Source organism: Molothrus ater, chromosome 9 (genome assembly GCF_012460135.2).
Source record: "Molothrus ater isolate BHLD 08-10-18 breed brown headed cowbird chromosome 9, BPBGC_Mater_1.1, whole genome shotgun sequence".
In the NCBI taxonomy this organism is placed as follows: domain Eukaryota; kingdom Metazoa; phylum Chordata; class Aves; order Passeriformes; family Icteridae; genus Molothrus; species Molothrus ater.
The window spans coordinates 8,592,162-8,611,078 of record NC_050486.2 but is presented as its reverse complement, the minus strand read 5'-3'; positions in this window follow the sequence as shown (position 1 = coordinate 8,611,078).

Below are 18,917 nucleotides of genomic sequence, written 5' to 3'. Positions count from 1 at the left end.
AGTCAGGGTATCCTAACCACAATTAATTGCCATAGCCAGTTATGTGCCAGCTACTGAAATGACACTGCTGAGCCTCAAAACTCCCAGAGATGGCCCAGAATTGAACACTGCACACTCAGAGCATTTTGGGGGAGAGTATTTTAAAATGTATTTTTCAAAAAAATCAAGTTATTCTGTGCTAGATATTATCAGTGGGACCGAGGCAAACCACAGAGAAGCTTTAACTGAAGCACATTTTCAATTATTTACTTTAGGCACTGACAATAAACTGGTCAGGGCAACATGAAACTCATTATGAGCTAATTTATATTGCTGAGCTCTGTGCTGCTGCAGTTAGCCTGATACAGTCACCCTCAGCTGAGAATTTGTACATTACACTGTATCTCCTAACAGGCAGTTTATGTTTTAGGATTACCAGTCTAATCCTATCAAATTCAATGCTGCCAATATGTAATCCTGATTAATGTTACTGTTTTCAAGAGTGGCACCAGATCAAAAGTCATCAGCAGAAGTCAAATGAAAACACCCCCTCCCTGGAATTTAAACCATACATATTGAATAAAATTTCTGCATTATCAAGATTTCTGCTTCCACAAATGGAACACAGTTTGGTGAAATAAATAAAAGGGCCATAAAAATGAAGCAAATTATTTTTTCTACTAGAGCAAGAAGCCAATAGTTTCCAGCTCAAGGACAAATCATCCAACCAGTAGAATGGGATGCAGTCATTACTGCTTTACTGCTTCTACAGTTAATGCATAAATGGAAGAACTAGACATTATAGAAGCCCTTATCTAGATATTCTGCTAAAAGCAATAATGGGATTTTAGCACTTAAAAAGGGAATCTAAACTCTTAAATACAAAATTGCAAGTTCCTGTTTAAGCCATAGAGATACCTAAATTAGTTGGTTAAGAAATGTGCCTTAAATATCTGCTGGCACCTAAAATTATTCTCAGTATTTTTTGCAAACCTTTAAATGTTGACAAGGGCAAATAACTCAGTGCTTAAGATCAGTCAAGACTCTAGCAACCTGTCATGGTGAACTGCTCTAGAACTACTTAATTGCTCAAACATGTTCTTGTGCTTAAATCTTTCTCAGAATTACATGGTGTGGGGTTAGGAAGGAAAGGTAAAAAAACAAGGCAAAAGCTGTTTTACATATCTGCTCTATAAAATAAGACTCAGAGTATCTTTAATTCTTGCATATACCCCAGTGTAAAAGTGTAGAAAAACACCCATCTCCAAGGATAAGAGTGAGTGTATCCTAAACATTCTCCATTTTCTGTCAGCTTGAACAGCAGCAGTGACCGTGGGTGAGAAGTTTCATGTATGAACACTCACGACTCTTTTGCATCAGAGCTCCCACCTTTGGGAGAGGACATTGGGATTTGGTTCCTCTGGTAGCAATTTTTCACATGTATTTTCCATCAGACAATCACTAAATAAAACATCCCATGAGGTGGGGTAGGGACAGAGCCCTGCAACCCCTCAGGGGACGGTTTTAAACACGAGGTTTAAATTTAAACCTGTGATTGTACATTTCCTTCCTCTCCATCTCAAAGAAGGGGTTTTTTCCCCTTTTCAAAGGTGTGCAGCCATAAGAGATGAAAAGTGCAGTTCAATCCATCTCCAATACTTCATAGAAAAGTTTCAAACACATTGCTTAAGAAAGTAACTTTTCTACAGTCCCTTCAAAGAATAAACTTGCTTTTAGGTGTCAGCTTCAGGTGACACTGCATGTCTCTGAAAATTTGGTTGGCGACAGATGCCACCCTGCTGGGTTTAGAGTGCATTTCAGAATGAAAGTACAAAATTAGGAAGACTTCCTCAGTGGTTTTCTGATCAGTACAAAGACTGGGTTTTATTCCACTTTCACTCTAAGGGGGCAAACTTTCAAAGCATTGCTTAAAAGCCAATACCTAACACCAAAACTCTACATGATTCTACACAATGGTTTTAGGGAAGAATTCTGCTTTTGGGGATGAAATAAAGGACTTAAAAATTATGCCTATTATCTGGAAAACTCATATTTTCAGCCCCTTTCAAGACAAAACTTTTTACATTGCAATATTCATCTTCCAAACATTTTTTCATACACCTGATTACTCTACACATCAGAGATTACAAGCTTGATCTTCAAAGCCCCACTGATTTTAATAAGAACATTTATATAAAGGGATGATTAATCTCAGTTTTTGAAGTAGGACAAATACAGAACAACTAAATTGAGAGTTCTAAACAGTAATAGCAATAATCAAGAATATTTCACAGATGAATTTGAGATGGTCTTGAAGATCAGAAAACTGTTTTTGTTTGTAGAGGACATCTGTCACAGACTGAGATGCACTTCTGAACAGAAACACACAAAATGATGAATAAAGCATTGTACATATCCAGCAACTATTGTGGAGACCACTCAATCACATCACTGAAATGGGGAGAAGTATATGAACAAAACCTTTAAAATTATGGTGTCTGTGCTTTTTTCCTCCATCAGGGTGTTAAAGGCATTAAGCAATGACCATATAAATAGTTTATGGTGCATTTTAGAGTTGGTGTACTTAGGGGGAGGAGTATACTTATAATCAATTTCATTTTAAGGAAAGACTTTTAGGAGACACCTTTCACACATGACATGAAAACAAGAATCTGAAAGTTTCATACACTATGTAATCTAAAGTTTTTAAGTCCTGAAAATGCAATGCAGCTGTCAATTAAAAGGTTAAAATGAAAATTATTGCAGCAGTATGAGAAAAACCCAAATGGCAACTAGAAAATATAGTTAAAGGACAAATCAAGCACGATCCTATGATTGATTGAACCTCATCTGAGGTTCTATGAACTGATCAACCCATCATCTGTCTTAAATAAGGTCTTCTTGCTGAAGATGACCACTTTATTTATTGTTGTGGCTTATTAAGCCCTATCATTGCTATTTGCAGGCTGCAGACACCTCTCCCCTGAGAACTGCACTGAGCCCAGCCTGGAGAGTCATCCTGAAGCAATTAAAGCTCCATATGTTCAAAGGGCTACAGGAATGAACCCTGGCTGATAATTCCTGCCAGCATCATCCTCAACGTGGAACTTCATCATTGTGGGGTCACTGTGGGGCAGAGGGGTGGGGCTGAGGTAAAATGACACTGCCAAGGATAACTAATGGACAACCTTGGAACTGCCCCTCTCAAGTGTGATGACCAAACAGTCTTTTGGTTGGTCAGGAAAATGAATGAATTACTTTTCTCCACAGAATTTGTTTTACATTCTAGAAATATTAATATTAGTTCACCATTCTGAAGAAACTTTCGGATTTCAGAAGCTACTAATACAGTTTTAAGTGTTTTTTTTTTTCTACCCTGAAAACAAAAGCTTGTAGCTTTAGCTTTTTTTTGATTTTCAATTTTATTAATAGAGATAAATTCAGAATCTCCTCAGCATAGAAATGATTGAAATTTTTCTTGATTTCTTTTCAAGAGCTAAGCAAGTATTACAGCATCAGTTTTTCTAATCAGCCTAAATCCTCCCTGTCTCACAGGAACAGCCCACAGATAGTGATAAGGGCCAGAAAGCAAGGTGATCAGCATAGAATATACACTTCTTCATCAGGAAAAAATGCATCACAGTTTAAAATCTCAAGGTCTTAATTGGCGTGAAAAGAGCTTCTGAGGGAAAAGATAGCAAAAATTGATACAGATTTTTCCCTGCAGCGAAAAAATAACATAAGGTTTATTGGCATAAGCAAAGAGAAAAATAAGACTGTTATTTGTGAGGCTAAGAGTTTATAAGAATTCACTGGGGAGGACTGGATCTCAGTGGGCATACATAAATTTGTTATTAAAAAAATAAGAAGAACTAAACTACCAAGAGAGACTGAGGAACATGGTGTTAAGGAGATAAGTATTGCACTACAACAGCATTAGCAATAACTACCACAAAAAAAAAAAAACCAAACAAACCAACCAAACAAAAAAACCCACCAAAACAAAACTGAACCAAACCAAAAGCACCCAATGAAAGAAAAAGCTTGTGAGTCTGCCCTGAACTCCACATGGTCTCCACGTGAACAGCAGCTCCACATAAGGCTGCTCCTGCTTGGTTTAAAGTCAGCTTTAGAACATTTTGCTTTTGCTCTGTGCTGCTGTCCTGCAAGGATGGACAACTCATGGATGAGACCTTGCAAACTCCAGGGCTCCAGCACACACCAGTCTCACTGGGGAGTGACTGACCCAGGTGTGCAAACAAACCAGCAAAACCCCAACACATCCAACATACCAGGGGGCTCCATCACTGGGGGCTGGAATGAAGCAGGGACCCAGAGCAGGCCCACAAAGCTGCTCTCTGCTCAGATTTCCCCACAGCTCCTCTTGCTTCTGCCAAAGATCTCAGGAATTTACACACTGGACACTACAAACCCCTACAGACACTTCAGTGCAAGATCTTGAGGTTCAGACATAAACAACATCGAAGCTTTATTCATATATGCAACAGAAAATCAAATTATGTCTATTTAGTTCTTCATGGTGACTTTTAATGCTGCTGTAATGAGTTAAAAATGTATTTCAACAGCCTTATTCAAACCTGTCTGTAGAAAAAATGCAGAAAAACTGCAATAGGAAATAGCTATAACTGTAACATCTTTAAACCTCAGCCCAAAGCATCCCAAATCTTAAATGATTTCCTGGACTCTCATTCAAGAATCATTGCTTTCTTCCAGAGAGTATTCCTAGGTTTTTGTAGGATACATTGTGTGCTTTACAGGACAACATTATATTATTTAGCTTATGAATAGTCCTTAAACCATCTACTTTAATTATAACATTTCTAACTTTGTCAGTTTAATCTTATCACTAGGAACATTCACTTACATTTCCTGTCCTATTTTTTTTTACAGTAGAATTGAATTATTTTCTGTCACAATAAGATATTATAGCACATAAATAAATTCCCCTTTTATTCCTAAAGAAAGTACTGAGTGAAGCCACCAGAACATGACCTGTGCATCTTAAGCACATATCACAAACCAGAGCAAGGAAATCAAAGTTCATAACTACAAAAATGGCAAGGCCCAAATGCTGAAAGCAGTTTTAGGCTGTTTCCAACCTGTGTTGGTACTGTTCCATTTTCCCACCCCTGTCCAGGTTAAAGAGAACAAGACCCCCAGCAGTTCATTTTTGCACCTCGGGGTGTCTGTCAGCAGCTTCCTTCCCACTGTCACCCTGCAAGAGTCTCATGCAGCAGCCAGTGTGCGCTAAAAAATCCACTTTTCTATGGCAAAGCACAGAAATGGATAATTCTATAAACCCCATTTTTCCAAGCAGAATATTATTTCACAGACCATTAAACCTCTTAGCATGGTGATGTTGGGAGATCACCGAGTCCATACTACAATGGAGGATCTGATTATTGTTGTTGCTTTATAGAAAACAGCAACATGCTAAACAGATATTTCTAGTATTTTTTAATTGAAATACTACTAGGCTAAGGGCATGTAGAAGACATTTCATGACTGAATAGATCTCTAAAAAAAAGGTTTTGTAATGAAAACATTAACACAAAATGTAGCTATCACACTGCTATGAAAACTGTTATCCTCCTTTTCAATGTGACAGATGCTGTGGTGCTTTAGGCTTTTGTCACTGAAAGGAGGAGTCCAAAAGCCCCACACAACTATCTGGGTTGTTCTTCCCCACCCTATGTCTGTGAAGGTGATGAATCTCATCCAAGTGTGCTGCCCTTCATTTGTCACTACTGAATTTCTTATAGGTTTTCCATATAGATTTGGAACCTTGTTCGGTTTTTTTTGATGTTGGTTTGGGGTTTTTTGTTTTGCTTTAAGATCATTCTTAAATGATTCATCATAGGATAGAATATCTTCCAATAAAATGAAGGCTTATGAGGTTCATTAGGACAATATATGTTTTTAAGCCAGGTACTGTCAAAAAATCCATATTTATTTAGTCATAATGAATAAGCCACTCTGATAAAGTATCACGTCTGAAAGAAAAAAACTATGAAGCTGATTTAAAAGGAAAAGAATAGCATGCATCAAATATTCACTGGCCTCCTAATTAGTGTTCATTTCTGTTTTCTCTTAAGTGACACAGGAACATAGCAAATGGAAAAAAAAGTTACAACACAAGCAATATTTAAAATATAGATGTCACTTAGCTCACCAAACTCATTATTTTCTCCTTTTTTCTCAGGCTATAAACAGCATGCCAAGGAAAACAGTTCTGTGTGTGGTCATTTCTATGCATTAATGTATTTTACAATTTTCTGAGGAACCATTTCAATTCAGTGCAAAAAATGCTGGAGGCAACTGTGGACTATTTGATTTTTTCCAGCTGAATGGTTTTACTATGTGATTCCAATAACTGTCAGTTTTATCAAATAGCACAACTTTTCCATTTACTAAATTCTGCTTATTTCATTAATTTAAGACCTGCTCTAGACCACTTGTCAGTGTTTCAGTTCGTCTTTACTCCACAGACCATTCCAAGACATCCAACAGGAAACAGCAAATCCAAGTTACTCCACTATTCACTAAGTGTGCAACCAATGAATCCATTAATTACTCCATGGAGGCATTTCAAATGGTTCACATTTCACTGAAATCAGGCTACTGAGACCCTTGGAGTAATCTGACCAAGACTTAATCAGGAGTGAAGTCCTATCTCGTGCTACCCTCTCTCAACAGGCCTTTGCACGCCAAGAAGCCTCTTCTCCCTCAATACTATAGCAGTCTTCTCTGGGATAAACAACACCAAAAAGAATGCAGCTCAGAAATATGACAGAAATCATTGCTAAAATGTACGGGCAGCTTGCCATAATCATAATAATAATCATGCCACCATTTGAAAAAACTTGATCTATGTGTTTTGGCATTCACAGAATTAATTTAGGTTTTCAGTATGTCGCTGCTTCAATCAATTGCAAGTGTCTGTTGCCCCAAATTCAGCTGGTGTCAGAGCTACCCACTGAAGAACCAGGACACATTTTAGGGTAACATTTACCCCATGAATACAGTCCATCTATCTCTGCAGGCTACCTTGCCTGTATTCTTGGCCCCAAGCCATGTTTAGAGCCCTAGATGCTGGGTCACATGGTGCTCACATTCATGTTCCTAGAGGAACAGTGACACAAGGAACTGACACTTAGGTTGCTGCAGTTCTTTCAAGACAAGTCATATTGCTGACACAAAATAAACCTATGGGGGTTCAGAATGCACTTATCAGCAAAAGGGGTGCTGCATCCTTGCTAGGAATACTTTCCAAATCTAGGGCATCTGCAACACACCAAGCTTGATTTCTTTTGCCTCTGTTTGGAGGCATTTCTTCTGCTTCTGCAGAAATGTGAGTGCAGAAAATTTAAGTCTGGTAAGAATAAAGGAGCTGTAGGTGTGTTCAGAGGTAAGAATGATCTGCCTCACAGGAAAGCTACAAACAAATGGTGAGAAAAAAACCAAAATGCTATACATCTATTTAAACTATTTAGCCACTAGTTAGGATTATTAGTTATTAAGTGCAATGTGAAGTACAGATAATGACATCATCACTGACAGAGATTTGATCTGTTAATCAAAAGGGTTGAGAAACAGACCTGTTAATAGTTAAGTACAGATTCGACAATGGATTTATCTGTATAACTCTGAATATAAATGAAAAGCTAAAGAGTGAGGCCATCCCTGAGTACAGCTGTAGAGTGGCTGTGATGATCCTTGGCTGGGATAGTTTTCAATCCTGAACTTATGTAAGGCCACGTAGCCAGGAGGAGAGGTTCCTGGGAGGGAAAGGAGGAACACAAGAGCATGGAAGCAAAAAAATTGAGATCTTGTAGTCATTCATATATATATATAATGTATGTGTGTAGACATCCACATGAAAGCACATCCCTCCTTGTCTGCCACATAACCAACACTGTCCTGTCTGCTGCCAGGCTCCCTCACTGCTCCTGATTCCTGTTTTCAGCAATGCATGGCACTGTGCAATCTCCTCACTCACAAGCTTAAGCCTGTACAACACATGCCAGTAGGTGGAGAGAAATCTTTATCAGTGATTCTAAGAGCATTTACTATTTAGAAAGACTTTGACAGGTCTTTTCACATTAAAGGCAAAGGGGAACTTAGATAAAAATAATTCAAAGCAGGGGATGTCTCAGGCTGGCTGTCAAATGGTTTGGAGCAAGCATAAAGACAGCCAGTTTTAATTGGAAAAGCAAGATTATCCACACAGGTTTGGACAATGCCTCTCTCTTCAGAGGGGGGAAAACAGCTTGCCTGTAAAACTATTTGTTAAACAAATCTGGGATGGCAGAAATACAAGAATATTTCCAGAGACTCCATTCAGTCTGGCTTTGATTTGGCTAATCTCCTCAGAGACCTGCAAGGCCAACTACACAAGCTACAAAAATGACTAAATAGTTTAGCTCTCACATAAGGTTGACACTTTTAATCAGCATCTGTTTTGTTCAGTTAACCAACAATCTCAATGTTAGCTGTCAGAACGAAGGGGATCACATCTGATAATATTTAATTCTATTTCAACCTCTGAAGTGCTACAGCATTTCAGGCTTTCATAAAGTAAACCTGAATTTTCACTGTAGTGTGGCATGCTTCAGAATATTTGCACATATATACAGCCTAGCACATAATGAGAGGCTCTCATTCACCCTCAATGTTTCATGATCTTACACATTTTTAATGATGTTTGCAGATACAGGAGATGAAATAAATATTTACCAATTTCAGACATTAGTTACTACTGAAAAATAATGACTTCTTGAAAACTATTGACCTGTAGATTATAACAGCAGCTGAAAGTACTAGGTACCCTTAGATGTTTCAAATTCAGGGTATTCACTTAGTAAAAGATGGGTGGCTAAGGGATTACTTTTTTTACACTGTGATAATCCATCATTCTATGTGTGATTCTTTCCACACAACAAGAAGTGAGCTCAAATGTTGCACAAAGCTGGCTTAGTGGAGACTGAGCAAATTACAGCTGGTAGGCAGAGGGAGTCCTTTATTTTTTCACAGTCTTTCAGAACCAAACAACCATCTGAGTGTCTAAGGAGGAAGCATCTGAATTAATTAATGACAGAATCATCTGAAATGACAGAGCAAGCTGCTTTCCTACCAGCTAAAATTACACAGACTGTCAGACCTTTCTCTCTATTAATTTCTCTTTAATCCTCAGGTGCATAAGTCCCTGAATTATGAGACTGATCCACTACACCAGTAAAAAAGTATTGTAGAGATTGAATAAAGAGTTTCATTGAATTTGCAACATGCACAAGCGAGAAACCAGCAAAGACCAACAGAATCCCACATGTGCTTAATGTGCAAAAATGGTCTGTAGGTGAGAAATCCTCAGGTATAGCAGCCCAAATGCCTCACAAACAGATCACAAATAGTCCTCAAAGAAACATCAGGGAAAGTTAAAAGAGACTCCCCAAATAATTCTGTTGGTGGCTTACTCAGGTCAGCTCAGAACAAAATTCTCCATGCAAAATAAATAAAATAAACCCCCTGCTTTCAGAAATCCATTTTTAGGAAGTCTTTAAATGTGAACTGACTCTGGGACAGTCCTTGGACCCAAGTCCTCACACTAATTTCTCCTTGTGGTTCCAATTGACTCAATTTCTCTGCACACTCTGGTCCATTTTCTAGGGAACTTTAAACTGTGAATGACAAAACCATGGATGCAGCATCCAGAAGCCATGGACCTCATCTTCCAGATCAATTTTATGCTGTTACACGTGAAGTGAAAAAAGACATTGCCACTGGTAAAGGTGGCACCTTTTCCTCCTCCACCTGTGCTTTACACGTTGCCCACCTGCTCAGGGTGGCACTCGCCCTGCTTGTGTTGTTTCCATTGCTGAGAGACCAGTTTTAACCTGCCACTAGCCAAGGAAAATCTGTCAGAGCCCATCATGCTGTGCAGGCAGTGCTCACTCACTGACAAGCTCTCCCCTTCTCCTGGAGAATTAGAGAGAGATCACAGCAGCTGAACTGAGTGAGCATAGCACAGTGGATCACAAGCCAGCACCAGAATCCTCATGGCTCATCTCCACAGCTTTCAACAAGAGATTCAGACATTGCCCAGCTATTTTCTCAGTTTTTCAATACTTTTTGGAATACCTTAGAAAAACCTAGAGTGTCACAAACTGAAATGTTAACAGTGCATGGAACAGACAACGCCTCACAAATTTGCTGCGAGCAAGCAGCATTATCTACAATCTTCCTTACCAGAATGAAATCCTAAATAACCAGATGACTGGTCAGCTTTAACACTGACTGACAAAGGTGCATGAATGAGAAAAATGCACTCTAGGAAGCATGCAAGAGTCAGAAAATATCATAATCATTAGCTGTCCAGATGGTGCTCTTACTGTTGCTTAGCTTTGAATCATGAACTAAGCAGTACAGAAAATTCTTGACAATCTGCATTTTCAACAAGAGTGAGTCTTTTCCAGATGATTCCACAAAAAAAAAAGTGGACAAAGATACATTCTTTTGAGCTTGTTCTTTTTATTTTCTAGTGAACTTCTGCTTCTTTTAACTCAGACTTTAATCAATGTTTTCAGGTTGTCCTACTTGCAGAAATGATGACCTGTTTATACAGTGGGTGTGCTGGTGATTTGTAAGAACAGGAAAAGTTGTTGAATTTCTCTCTCTAGCTCATCTGAGCTCTTCAGAAGTGTTTCAGTACACACAGCCATAGCGTAACTGTGTAATAGCCTCAGGTAGCACAAGCAAGCAAGACAGGAGAACAAAAATGAACCACCTGTGGTCAGGCTGCAGAGAGCTTGCACCAATAGCAGTGTCCACAGTTAGACAAAACTGCAGGATTTTAAAGAGAATATATTTTGAGAGAACTCACAGAAGACAAGCATTAGAATGGAACAGAAAGCTACTAGAATGGGATAGATTCACCCTTTGACAAAATCAGTCTCTCAGAAAAGAAAAAGGAATAAACCTATTTTTAAGCTCCCAAAGTACTGACTATATCACTCACAATCCTCTAAAGGATTCCAGAGATAAAAGTCCAAGCAAGAACTTCAGTCCCACATAGAACACTCTACAGCCATATCTGTCCATTTGAGTCCTCTTTTTCTAGAATCCTGCACAACTAAATGTCACAATTATTTTAATGTTCCACCTGTTTAGGCACACTCAGTAACTATTCTGCCTCATTATGCTGACACACAGATAGTGCAGCCAGCAAAACCTTGAGACTCATCATAAAACACTACTATGTTTCATGAATAAAATAGCAAATTGAATGATGATGAACACAGGTTTGCTTTAGAGTGAAAAAGAGTCCTGGACTGTGATGGAATCCAAGATATTTTATCATCGTTTCCTGATCAGATGTCTTTATACTACTGATTTCAATCCCAAATATATAAAAAGTTATTCAAATGTCACCTCTAAAAAAATCGCCTTTTCTTTAAGAGAAGCCTACTGGAAACCTCTCTTCCATCTCCAGCTTCCTGCAAGGCACTCTGTTTTGAGGGTACTTGTTACAATGCAAAATATTCTATTTTCAGCAAGACATCCTGCAAGTTCAACCTTGCTCCTGCCTCTGCTGTGAAAACTTGGCAGAAAATGGGACAATCCACCATTATCCACTGTAGAGGGAGCAGCATCTGATTGTAAAACAGCACTCACAGATAATTGCATTAAAAACCTGGCAACAAAAAGCAATGAAAAACCTTTTAACCTTACTCAGCTGATAGCAGATATTGGTTGCAGGATATTTTTAAACTTTTGATTTCCTTAGTGAAAAGTAGCCCAAAAATTTACCTGTATCTTCAGCAGACATATCAGCATAACAGTGTGGGAGCAGAGCATTTACTCTAAAAATATTGTCTTCTTTAGTAGCTGAAAATAGTTTCCTATCTTAAATATTTTCAGTTATCCAAATGACATAATCTGGAAATTCTCTGCTAAATGTAATGCCTGGGGGTTTTTTCCCCCCAAAAAAATGCAATCAGCCCTTTATTTAGCTTATATGAAAAATATCCCCTGATTCAGCTGCCCAGTTTTTCATCACAGGTAATGGATGGCTGAGGAAAATGAAAACAGGTGTATTTTATACTCATGTTTGTCCAGTTTGTCTCATGAATTAAGGAATATATTTATAGAAACCAGGAGTAATATACCGAATACTCACAGATTAAGAAAATATTAGTAAAATACTCACTGTACAATGAATAATTTAAAGAAAGATTATTTTAGAGATTCTTTGCTATCCTCATTTCTAGGTCACAGATGCTCTTTGTTTATTAAGGCCTTGTCATTTGCTCCTCAGGAATACCCTGGAATTTTAAAATCATGAGGAACATAAAGAATTTACAATATAGGAAAATCAAATAAAAATCTTTCCATTACTGTACCGTATAGAAAGTTATTAAAGAAATTAGTATTTTTCAGCATTAGTTATTTATTATTATTATCTAAGGAGAAAAAAAAATCCCAAACCCTTAATTCCAACTCTTTTTTTGTTCCTATCATTTGAAGAATATTTCTCTATCAGAGATTTATGAACCAAACCTAATTACCTTTTATCTTTCAGAATGCTCTGAAAGTTGCCTTTCTGAAATCCTGAAATATTAAATAAGGCCAAAAGAACCCCAAGAATATTAAACGGGTAAATTACAAACTTGGTTTGCAGACATTAAAAGCAAATATACCCTTGTCATTTTTTTCCTTGCAGTTCAACTGCCAATTTTCTCATCAATATCTCCTTTTATTTGCCTTGCTCACTTCCTCCTGAGGCATTCAGTTGAAATAATCTGTGGCACATCAACTGATTTAAACTTAACTACAAAATGGTTGTACCTGTCAGGAGTATATTTACTTTGAATATTACACAATTTGAAACCATGAGAAAAATGAAATTTCAGCAGTCTCTTTTTGGAATAGAATGACTGAATATATCTGAAGACTGATTAGAAAAGGAATGACATTAAATTTTTGCCTAAGATACAAGGATCAACAACTGAGCAACACAAGAATTTTCTTCCAGTTTTAAATTCCAAAGCAAACCAACTAAAATCCCCACCACCTGCTTTATCCAAAGCCCCCAAATCATAATTTTCCTTCTGTCTTGACTCCTAAAAGACTCTAGGCTCCAAAAATACTCCTGTTTTCCTGCTTTATCCTGACAAAGAATCTCTCTCATCCTACCTTCATCCCAATTTTCTATGCATCTCCTGTTCCTGTTCTATTTTTTACTGTAAGTTCAATTGTACAGCATTCATTCTCTATTTTATCCTTTGCTCCTCACATCCTAGTTCTCTTCATTCCTTTTTAGCCTTCAAATCAATTTTTCTCACTGCCCTCTTTTCCTGGACCATACCCTTAGCAGGCTCCCAGTGTCAACAGTCCCTCTAAAGTTTCCCTTCACACAGCTGCAGGGACCTTGATGCAAAGAAAATCTTTATGACTCCATGGCTCTTCTTAAAGAACTGCACTGAGTGTGCTTCAAAAACAACAATACTTCAGTGTTTTGCATTTCACATAAAATATTTCCTACCACAGCAAACACTGTAGATCACAAATGCATTTCAACCACTGGCTCACAAGACTAAAATGCAAGAAAAGAAAGTACTTTTTCTCCTTTCATATTTGTTAAAGTTTGCTTCTATTAAAAAAAAGAACTTATTCAAACCACATCTACAAACAAAATATAAAAGCTGATCAGACCTCCCTGAGCTTTAGTCTGTTAGATTTAAAGATACAGTATTATCATATATTTCCTGAATATATATATATTCGTTTTCATAGCAAAAATATCCTCAATATACCAAAACTACTTTTGAAGTTAATATTAATACTAATTTTGAAAAAAGTCCAAACACAAAGTAGCCAGTTCCCTTTGAAAGACATCTTCCTCAGGCTGCTGCAAGTAAATCTTTAGAAATTACATTTACTGTTACCAAATTTGTATATTCCATTTCAAAGGTATGTTTATTTCCCTTCTGCTTTTTTTTCATTTAAATCTCATTATACTCTAGCTCGATTCAGGGTCCATGAGTCACAAAGAAAACTTCTTTAAATCTACTCCTGCAAGGTATGAACAATCCCTGAGTTTTGAAATCACAGTTCATCTTTTGAAGAAAATTAATTATTTAAAAGACCAAAAGGTACAAGTCCTAAGCTGAACAACAGGAAGTTGATCTAATTAGCCACAAAAATCAGGCAAGTTGGGAAAGAGAGGGTGAATCAGTGCTGGTTGTATGCAAATGGATCTAAGGCACACTAATTTTAACATAAAAATGTGTTGGAAGAACTTTTTCTGGCAATGACCACAAAAAGTTCCATCTAAGCCTGCCCTGCAGATAAGAGAGATAAGGTATTATGGTCTGTGCAGCATTAAGGATTTTTCTTAGAGGAACAAGGATTTTCTGATTAAAAGGAGGATTTTTTTCTCATTACTTCAATAATCCCTAGTGTTTTTCCAATACTCATAGGTCTTGTTTTCCCTTGCAAAATAGAAATGAATTTTCTTTGGTGAATAAAAATGAATTGTCAATCTAATGGTTCTGATCATATTCTGGAGTCCTACATTCACATGTTTCCCCACACCCTGCTGTTCAAGGCAGCCACTTCTGTTCAATGATTTCATGACACTGCTGACACCCTTGCCCTTACTCTAGAAATACCACTAAGCACTTTTGTCCTTCAATTTTTATCAGTTGATTCCCCTCACTTCCTCATCTTTTCACCATTTAAAAGCATTAATCAGTGTAAGCTAGAGAAAGATGCACTTTTCCTTGGTTTCTGTGTTGTTTTCTTGCACCTCACTAAGTCACAGTGAAAAACCCACTGGATACTGCAAGTAGGAAAGAGAACCCTCCTTTCCTGTTTGTTTAACATAAGTTAAATAAACAGTTCCTTGCCTAAATGACATCCAAGTGGGCAACTCCCTTCCAAGGCTCTCTCTCACCAGGTAGGAAACCCCAGGGCTCCTCTGTGCATGGCAGCAGCCACGTGTGCCCAAGGGGTCAGTCAGAGAGAGCATCCCTTGCCTGCCAAAGCTGCCTCCTGGGCTGAAGCTGATCTGGAATCTCTCTCATGGATCCATCCTTGGATTTCAAACCAGCACCTCCCATTTGTGAAGCACAGCTCTGAAGTCCTGGATGCTTTTCTTCATTCCAGCCTGGCTCAGAGCTTCCCAGGGTAGGGACTGCAATGTTTAATCAGCAGTCAAGCTTTGTCAGGAGCAAAGGCACAGCACTTTTAACTCTCTGCATCTTTGTTAAATCCAATTCAGCTTTTCAGCTGCTGCCTTCAAACCAGATGCCTCTCAGCTCAGGCCTCAGACAGCTAGAACAGCTATCCCCTCATTAATCTTGTGTTTAATTAGGCTGGAAACTGCTATGGCACAAGAAGGAAGAGAGCAGGATAATGGATTTGGTGATCGAAATGAATCGGCCCAGAGTGGTGAAGCCCAAAGGAAAGTTGAGAAGCTCAGAACATCAGGAGCAGCCAACTTCAAGGTGACTGTACAACCTTATATTGGTTTGTCATTTTCTGTCTAGAGATAGCAAGAAAATTGAGGCTGAGCATTTCAACAGAGGTTAAGAAAGTGAAAATTACCCTTTTGGTCACAACCATGTTTTTCATTACCAGGGAAACATGTCCTAACCTTGACAAAAGCTATAATGAGAAAACTATTTTCTAACCATAAACTTATTTATATTCTCAGATTTACCCCAATGTTCACAATATTCCATCTCCCCCCCCCAGTTCCAGAGCTTCAGAGGCCTTATTTCCCCAAACCAAACCAGTTCATCTGCCTCCCTCTTTTGCTGAGTCTTCTTGGGCAAACCCAATATTCTTAACAGGAACATCTTTCATTACTCCTTAGAATCTAGCTCTGAGTTATGATTAAAACTGAAAGAAACAGCTCATCTCATTTGATCAGTGCTGCTATTTCTCTTCATATTTCTGCCTTTTTCATAGTCCTACTTTCCAGTATCTATTGTCAATACCTATCCTTTTTGTTCCTTCAGTCTGAGAAAACATCAATTTGACTAGAATTACAAAAACCAGAGACCATTAGTTACTGTGAAAATATTTTCCCCCTCCTGGGCACAATCAAGGAAAACCCATACACTGAATATAGGTAAATATTAAATGAAATGCCTCAACAATATAGGAAAATATTGTACATCATAATTCTCACTTTGAGAATTATGATATACAATAAAAATGGATGCTTGCAGTGCCTCATCAGCTTCACAGAAAACGTTGAGTTGACTTTGTCTGTCACACAGGAACTCTGAGGGGTGAATATATTTCATTATATTTCAAATATTGAACAGCAATATTGTACTGAGTATTTACTTGATATGGTGTTTAGATGAGTTTGCCTGAGGCAAGAAGTAAATGATGCTTTATCTCCTCTCAATGTCAAGTACACAGCAATGCAGGGAATGGAACTAGTGCACAATTTGACACAATTGCTGCTCTGTTATGGGCATATCTAACCCCTGAATATCTGCTTGAATTTCCTTCCTCCTCCAGGGTTCATTACATGTGGATTTGAAGAAAGCATGTGCTCCACCAGGCTGCCTTCTCTCTGCAGTCTGGGAAAGGGACAACTCTGCTCATCACAGCAGCCACTTCTTATAAACCCAACTGAGCCCAAGGCTGAGTGGGCAATGACTTGTGCAAATAACTGCACCCAGAATGCTCTGTACATTGTTTCAGAGCAAAAAAGGAAGAACCTGAAGGCCCACAGGTCCTTGAATTTCCCCAGGTTTTGTTTCAAGTTTTATATGCAGGGGACATTGGCTTTTTCTGTACCATAGTCAGCCATTCAATTATAGAGGAAATTATTATTTACCAATCTTAAAAAATGATGTTTCCATAATGTCTCCTTCAGCTCTAATACAGGCTATCATGTAAATCTGCAACTCTATTTAGGCATTCAATAAATCACATCTGTATCAGCTCTAAGGAGTATTCAGGGATTTGAAGATCTGATTGGAACAATCCACGCTAACAGGCAAGGTTATTATGGTCTGTTTGGTCAATCAGGCTGTAATATGTGAGAATTTGGTGTTCAACGCAAGGAATCTCCATGAGATTTTTTAAGTCTTGAGAAATTCCAATGTCATTGTGTCATTGATTAGCTTCTGTGTCTCAGTAGATTCACATATGAGAGAGGAAAACACTCAGTGATTTCTGATTGCAGCAGGGGAGAGGAGAAAAGCCACTGTTCTTTCCCTTCACTGTATCCTAATTCTTAGCTGGGAAATGACAAAAATTTCTTTCCTAGAACCTTTATCTAGGACAGAGAAGGGTACCGTAATAAAGAAGGTTATTGGACCCTGGGGTTTAAAATTATTTATGGATTTACATTTATTAATGAAAGGCAAAAAAAAAATCTACCTCACTACTCCTCATTATACAAACATGGTATAGGACATTTCTCCTAAAAACTGCGTATCTTGATAACACTTTCTGTCTGATTACCTTGAATAAATCTTTACAGGTGAGTACAAAGATTGTCTTAAAACCATATCTCATTTTACTTTCCATTGAGCTTAAGAAACCCTGCAAATGAAAAACAGTTCCAAGATTATCACCTTCTCATTTCTCCACCAAAAATATAAGCATAAAAGCCTATTTATTATTGTTGTCTTTTGTTGCATATGCTACTGGCATTCAAGCAGCCCCATTAAGTGTAATTTGGTTTTATCTGAAGATGCATTTCCTGACCAAATGAGCCTCCTTTCTCCCTAGATACTAATCCATATATAAGAATACTATGCTGTTCCAACCTCAAGCAATTTAAAAGATCATGACCATCTGTTAAGTATTACTTGCAAATTATGCACGGGCATCTTTACTTGTTGACACACAAAAAAAAAAAATATTAAAAAACCCAAACCAAAAGAACCCAGCCCCAAGCTTATTAACTTATATTAACTCACATATTAACTTATTTAGGATTGAGAGCAACTCAGATTAGTCTTCACTGTTCTCCCTCCCTTCTGAGGTCCAGAAGCACATTCCATAGGCTCTACACAGATACCTGGACATGTTTCCAAACTTTAGAGAACCCACGTTTTGTTTTGCAAGCAGTGCATAATATCTTGTATTCCTGAACAAGACTGCTTTAGCACTGTCACATGCAAACTGGTGAATTTACTTAAAGTATGGTTTTCCAGTAGAAACTATGTAAACCTTTCACCGGTAAGTGTTACTCAGGACATTTCTCCCAGTCAAGTTGCAAAATCATTTTTAAATCAGTAGGAAACAAAGTAGGTGTTGCAGGATAGGCAGATTGTTTTGTTTACTAAGATGGCCCTTTGTGCTGCAGAAGTCATGTTCCAGATGAAAGGCACTTTCAGCTGCTGTCAGGGGAAAAGAACGTGGAGAGCTGGCTCCATGATGATGTGGCACTGTGAGATGACAAGGTGACACACGAGGGAACCAGCGTGGCCCAGCAAGGCTGCCTGCTGAGTGAAGCATTGCAGATGGAATTGTCACAAGTGCCCAACGTGGCTCCTGAGCTGACACCAAGTGACAGAGCAGTGTACTCCCAGGAGAGCAGATGCTGGGATTGCTTAGAGCACTCTGTGAACACGGGCAGCCTACACGCACTGCACAGAACATAAAGGAATCCCTTTATACATGATATGGCAAAACCCCCATCCATTGCATTGTAGTGCCTTGCATGAGCTGCTGTGCACTCCAGAACACACCAATGGCTTCTCCAGCAGAAGCCAACCAAACACATGGGCATATCAAAAACAGGCAAACAAAACAAGTTTTATGCCTGCAACCCAACAACTGAAAAACAGCAACTGAAAACCCGGCTGGTTTCTTCTCTGATACAGGGCTCGTCTAGGTCTCAGAGGCTGTCATGCTCCATATTCTTCAACCATTAAGAGATG